Genomic DNA, 6,808 nt, shown 5'->3' on the forward strand with positions numbered 1-6,808 from the left:
AATAACCTTCGAGATTGGATATAAATAAAATTTGTTTGAGAACAGAAACGACAATTACAAAAACCGATCGTAAAAATTAATAAAGACTAAAACAAATAGTCCCTGGCAACAGCGCCAAAAACTTGTTTGGAATTTTGGAATGAAAATAAATGATAGAGCGCAAGTGTACACCCGTCACAAGCAGTAAAACGGAATGAGTATTCCGAGTATCGATCCACACGGACAATTGAAGTCTTTTTAATGAAAATGATGTTGATCGGTGACTTTGTAATTGATTTTGGGGTAACAAATAATAAGGATAATGTTGGTTTTGGTATTTTAAGACTCAATGCAATAAACCAAGCTCAATTACTTCAAATTAGCTTAAAATACAACAATTTTTTTCAACTAGGCGCATGATATTTCTCATCGGTTTTGCTTCGCCATCTTCTTATGTCTAAGTGATTTTGAAGGTATAAGTTCATCCCTAATATGTCTATTAGAAAATTGAACTTAATTTAATAAAAAATAACCGTAACCTTAGGTCGAGGTCCTATGTGTAGGCTACCAAAGTAAAATCTTTATGTCTAAAGTATTTCTCTCCAAATTTAAATCATTAAAGTTGTGAAAATGTATCAATGCTTGGTTAAAACACTAAATTGGCCAAATCAAGTTTTAATTTTGTAAAACAACCTTAAATGATAAAAGAAGAGAAAAACGCCTCTTGCCTTATTGGATTTTTAAAAACTTTAGCTAATTATCCATAACCGGGCTTGGGGAAATAAATTTAGCTCATGACTTTATAGGAAAAACATAATTGAACGCTGATGGAAGTAGGTGGCATGATAAAAATATGGTTATAATTAAAACAAGCTGAAAATGGGTGAGTTGTAACCCGAATGACCCTAACCCGTTCTCTTTCAAGATTGGGGAGCAATACTCGGTCAATTCCACAAGATTGTGTGATTACAACTTCGTAATGAGAGAGAGAGAGAGCGATGAATATCAAAGAACTTGCTGGAGTTTTAATTGAATAATATGAAACTTACAACTCAAGAATAACAAGCTGGAAGATAAATGATGAACCTGAAATAAACAAAGTTTAAAACAACAACAACTAAAAACTATGATCACTTGAGGCACGTGGAGGGGCTTGGGGAAGCTTCAAAACACACAAAAACTTGTGTTTTACATTAAAGCCATTCTCGGAATTGGACAAGGCATCTAGCTTGGATTTTTTCTGCACAAATTTGTAATTTCCGCTAGAAATCAACTCTAAAGTATGTAAAAATGTCATCTATGTATGTATAACCTAAGATAATCCCAAATGAAAGGTTTTGGACACTAAACCAAGCTTAAAATACGGTTTCTGAGTGTAAAACAGTAGAAAAAAGCACCTAACTGGTTCATTTTTACCTTGGTAAATAAGGGAAATCACACCCCCAAACTTGGCTTTTTGCTTGTCCCCTAGCAAATTTAACAATTTATATCTCTTAAATCACATGCAACAATCATAAGCAACATCGAACATAAGGATAGACTAGACTTGTCTTTCATATGGTGTCTCAGGAAAGATCGATGCTTCTTCTTTTTTTTTTTTTTTTTTGAATGATGGTCAATGATATATATATGATACCAAAGACAACAAAAAAAAACAATTAATATGAAAGATACCAAATGATACTATAAGGGAAAGAATGAAAAGAAAACCGAATGATATGGTCAAATGAATGACGACAAAGAAAACAAGATGCAAAAACCTTGAGCCTAATGCTCTTGGTGACTAAGACTCGTAAAAAATATACAAATTGGAGTCAAAGCTCAACAATGAAAGACTGTAATAAAAATTAATGAAAACAAAAATTTACTCTAAAAGATGTACAAAAATCCAATTCGTAGTGCAAACACACACGAAAATTTTCTTACCAACAAAAACCACTACAACAATTCAGTTGGCCATTTATAAACAATGTCAGTTTACTAAATGATGTCGGTTTCATGAGTCAGCACCTAGTTTTCCAGAAATTTGATATACAATAACAGTTTAGAACTAACATTAAATAATTCGAATTAATGTCGGTTAATAAACATCATGGTAGAAAAAGAAAATTATGCATGCACGATTCGATTTAAAAGGACGTTGTTTTGGTAAAGGAAAAACGACATCGTATTCGTTTAAATTCATAACTGATATTAACACTTATATATGATGTCGGTTTAGAAATGGCATTAAAAATCCTGCATTAATGTCAGTTCAGAAACTTCATGCTAAAAAAGGAAAAAATAGCGCTCGATGGGGTTTAAAACGATGTCATTTATATAAAGCAAAAACAACGTTGTTTTAGCCCACCTATCAAACTTACATGCCGAAATGAAGTTGTTTTGTACCTAGTTTCAAAAACATTGGGCTTTGCAGCAAGAGTTATAACTTTGGGTGAGGGGTACATGTATACGGTTCGGATGGGACTCAAATCAGTGGCAAATGAAAGTACAAGTATGGACTGAGGGCTGATCTCTTAAAAGAAAATGTAGGGCTGCACTAATCCATTCGTCGCTAAAAAGAAATTTTCGTTGCTGAAGAACATCGACGACGAAAGAATTTTCGTCGCTGAAGAGGTAAAGCGACAAAAACGGGCGTTCGTCGCATATTGGCGACGAAAATGAACTTTTCATCGCATATGCGACGGACGCGCATTTTCGTTGCATATACGACGAAGTTTATTTTCGTCGCATATGCAATGTAAATCTTTTGCATCGCATTTGCCCTTCTGCGACGAAAACGCCTTTGTCGCATTCTGACCATATTTTTCCCATTACAATTTTCCTTTGCAAGTTTTCCTTGTTTTTTCGTTCTAATTCTCCTTATTATGCAAAAGTAAACACAAATGTCTAATCGACATCAAAATTCATCGCTAAATTTAAAACATTCAACTTGCAAAATTACTTAGATAATAATACGAATTTCATTAAACAATATATGCCATTGAAAACATATACAAGTTTCTACGAATAAAAACAATCCAATTAGAGTACCTATATATAGAATGAAATTTCTGAAAATTAAAACAACAAAATGTCTACCTAAATTTATAAATAACATTCTCCCTCCAATCGAGCCAAGGTTACAAAATATGTTTCCACCATATATCGTTGCATCGATCCTATACAAAGAATTGCATTAACTATTGTTGTAGTACAAGTATTAAAGCCTACACTAATAAACAAAATTAAACAAATATACTAAACCAATTTCACAAACACGCCCTCCTTTGTCAAATAAACGTATATACTAAATCCAACTAATTTCATAAAATTAAACCTAAAAAATATTTATATTTTCCTCATTCAAACCCGAGAAGAATAAAAAAAACAAATTACATAAGCAACTATCATAAAATCTATCAAGAACTTATGCACTTACTTAAAACCCACAAAACCCGTGTCTCGCTCTTCATCATGATATAACTCCACATACGCATAATTCAGAAGACATAAGTTAATCGTAACATACTTCTGACATACATAAATCATAAGACAGAACACGGAGAACACCCTTTAAACCATACCCCCCCCTCCCCCCACATGGCTCTTTATCATGATTTCAAACATAAGTAAATTCAAAACATCATACATACTTCAAACATACACGTAATTCAGAAGACATACTCAAAACATACATAAAGTCTTAAAACTAGAGAGCAAAACAAGAGCACCAAGAAACTAACTTCAAAACATACTTTACTATGTGATGAACTTCCTCCCCTCGCAAGTGTTTGATACATTTCGAGAAGTTTCATTTCAAACTCTTGGCGTTGCCTTTCTAGCTGTTGTTCAGTCGCTTGTCTTTCAGCTGCCAATGCTCTCTCTAATTGTTGTTGCGTCTCCTGCTATTGAGACTCAAAGGCGTTGATTCAGTAAAAAAGAATAGGGTTTTAAAAGAAGAAAGACATATCATTAGAATTTTGTGAAAATGCATAGATTCTCCAACTTTTTAATCAAGCCAAGCCAAACCAAGGGCAAGAGCCATGTGAATTTCTGTAAATGTCGGATTCCACAATCCAAACTTGCTCTTCTTTTTGGGGCAGTTTTGGATTCCACAATCTCTCTCTTTCAAAGACCGAGTCTTTGTCGTCCCTGCTTTAATTTCCTCACTCACTCCCATAGCTTGATCTCCACCAAACCAACAAACACAAAATCCAATATATATATATATATATATATAGCATCAAATTGAAGCATTTTGTGGCGAAATAATAAAGTAATTAGCATAAGGTTAAGAGAATAATAATTTGGATGACGAAGACTAATATGATGGTCTATCCTTCAGATTCAGTTTGATGATATCATTGAAAATTTGATGATATCCTTCAGAATAATAATTGAAAATTTGATGATATCATTTTGAGTCCTATGTTACTATTGCTATGGGGGTTACAGTGTCAATTGGTTTTCAGGGTGCTTTTACGTTACTTTTATCAAGTGGTTAGACTGTAATATTAACTGTTTCTGCTCTATCTCTGCTCTCTGTGAATGCTCTGGGTATCAAATAGCTTGATTGATAAAGGGAAAGAAGCTAGGGACCTAGAATATGTAAACATCTTACTGAAACATCATTAAACACTACATGTGACTTTTGGTAAACTTAATTTTATTGTGATTTTGGAGGACTGAAATTAGAGAAGAGTTATTATCATAACCTACGATTTTATCAAATTTCATTGTGGCTGTTTGTGATGATTTTCCTTCCTAGGAGATAAAGTTCTTACCATAACCTATGCTTTTATCTAATCTCATTGTGGCTGCTTGTTTTGATCTTACCTCTCAGGAGATAAAGTTGGAATGGGACAAGGGCTTAGCTCAAAAACGGGAAGCAGAAGCTGAACTTATGGAATTAGAACTCCAAAGGATAGACCATTTGCACGGTCAAGGTAAAACTGAATAATCTCTGATTTTGCACCTACGATTTTATCAAATTTCATTTGTTCTGACTCATTGGGTCATGAATGAGTACCGTCTCCCCCATAATTCCTCTCTCCCGATGGTAAGTTGAAAATTTTCAATTGAAATTGAAATCAAATAAACCAACGATGGAAGACTAAAACTCAAGAAATAAACGAGTGATAGAGATTCCAAGTGAACTAACCTCAGAGAAATTCACGAGGGCAACAGCGAGGCGACGGCAAGGCAGAGGCGGTGGGGAAAGAGTAGAGAGGGCGGCGGCGAGGCGATGGCAAGGCAGAGGCGGGAAGAGAGAATAGAGAGGGCGGCAGTGGCAGCACGTGAAGTCGAATCGGAGGAGGGCGGTGAGGCAACAGCAACCGACGGTGGAGAGAGTAGAGGGACAGGGTGGCGAACAGAGAGAGCAAGGAGATGCGATGGTGAGAAATTAGAAATTAGGGATTTCATGCTGCTGCATATTTATGCGACGAAATCATTTGCGTCCCATAAATATGCGACCAAAGTTACTTCGTCGCATATTTTAGCAACGAAAACACTTTGCGTCCCATATTATGTGACGGACGCGTTTTTTGCCACTAATTTTTTTCGTCGTTGAAACATATATTTCTTGTAGTATGGGTACATGTTGTATACGACTCGGATGAGGCTCAAACCAGTGACAAATGAAAGTACAACGAGTGTACTTAACGTATGTGGGCTATCAAATGGTTTTGAAATCGTTTGGAGGGCTGCTCTCTTAAAAGAAAATATGGGGCTGCACTAATGGCTCTCTCGGGTGACCCAGGGGTGTGGTGGTTGTACTCCTTTAGGGTTGTCCAAAGTTGATAAAATAATCTATAAATATTTTTAGTTTAAAGTTAAACCAATAAAAACTGCTTGCCAAAAATAAATCGATTTGGTTCAAATTTGATTGCTCAAAAAAAATCTCCAAAATCGTCCAACTCCAAATATAGAAAGTTTTCTGCGTGAACACCTTCTCTTTAATCGCCGACAACTTTTGTTCCAGATCTTGGATGGTTGCAATCTTTATGTTCTTGAAAAGCTCTTTCAAAAACCTTCAATTTAACATCTGATTTAGCTATAAACAACAAAAAGTTAGAGAGATATAAATCATCGAAGTTGGTATAGCTTTTTGAATGTTGAACACACACAAATAAGATACGCGACAATGATCCTAGGTAGGTGGCCACCATGGTTTGAACGCATTCTCTCTACGTCATTGGCCCTCATTAACCACTTGAGTCATCCCATGATGGTTTTAAAATCTATTTTCAAAATCTACTCTCAATACCAATTTTAAATTAGATTTAGGTTGTTTAAATTTGACTATTGATCATTTTATTAGATAGAGTTGATTCTCTAAATTAAGGTCCATTGTTTTTGCTATTGGTTCTATCAAATAAATCCTAAAATTAAGCATATATACCTAATTTGTTACATAATTATATCGCTTAGCCATTTATACAATATCTGATATGTTTGACTATTTTTTAAAATGCATTATTGAGTTTGACCATTCATTTTGCACTTATAAATTTTGACAATAACCCAAAACTTATTCTTCAAGGTTGCAACTCAGCCTACTTACCCAAATCTACTCCTCTCAAATCCAAATTCTCTATCTAAGCGCGAAAAGAAGAGCAACACATTTAAATGACTAAAAAGTATTAGATATTGTAAAAATGGTAAACTAATTGTTTTGTATACCATCTGAAATTTTATTTGCACAAATTTACCCCTAGCACAAAGTATATTATACAATGTTTTATTTTAAGATTTTTTTTTCAAGCAAATGCAGTAAAAAAAATACTAATTGTAGGAAGATGAAATTGTCGTCGATTCCGTTTGTAATAGTCAGATCTCATCAACA

At 34.4% G+C, this 6,808-nt stretch overlaps 1 long non-coding RNA gene across 1 annotated transcript; it reads right to left on the minus strand.

Annotated features, from left to right (window-relative positions):
- Nucleotides 1-982: 982 nt before the first annotated feature.
- LOC111024407 (uncharacterized) lies at nucleotides 983-5,678 on the minus strand. Its single transcript, XR_002603327.2, has 4 exons — nucleotides 5,123-5,678; nucleotides 3,717-3,866; nucleotides 1,396-3,140; nucleotides 983-1,219 (listed from the first exon to the last, which is right to left on the minus strand). It is a non-coding gene; the product is annotated as an uncharacterized LOC111024407 (long non-coding RNA).
- Nucleotides 5,679-6,808: the final 1,130 nt, after the last annotated feature.

The sequence above is a fragment of the Momordica charantia genome (assembly GCF_013281855.1).
Source record: "Momordica charantia cultivar OHB3-1 chromosome 9 unlocalized genomic scaffold, Mcharantia_2.0 BLBB01000009.1, whole genome shotgun sequence".
NCBI lineage: Eukaryota > Viridiplantae > Streptophyta > Magnoliopsida > Cucurbitales > Cucurbitaceae > Momordica > Momordica charantia.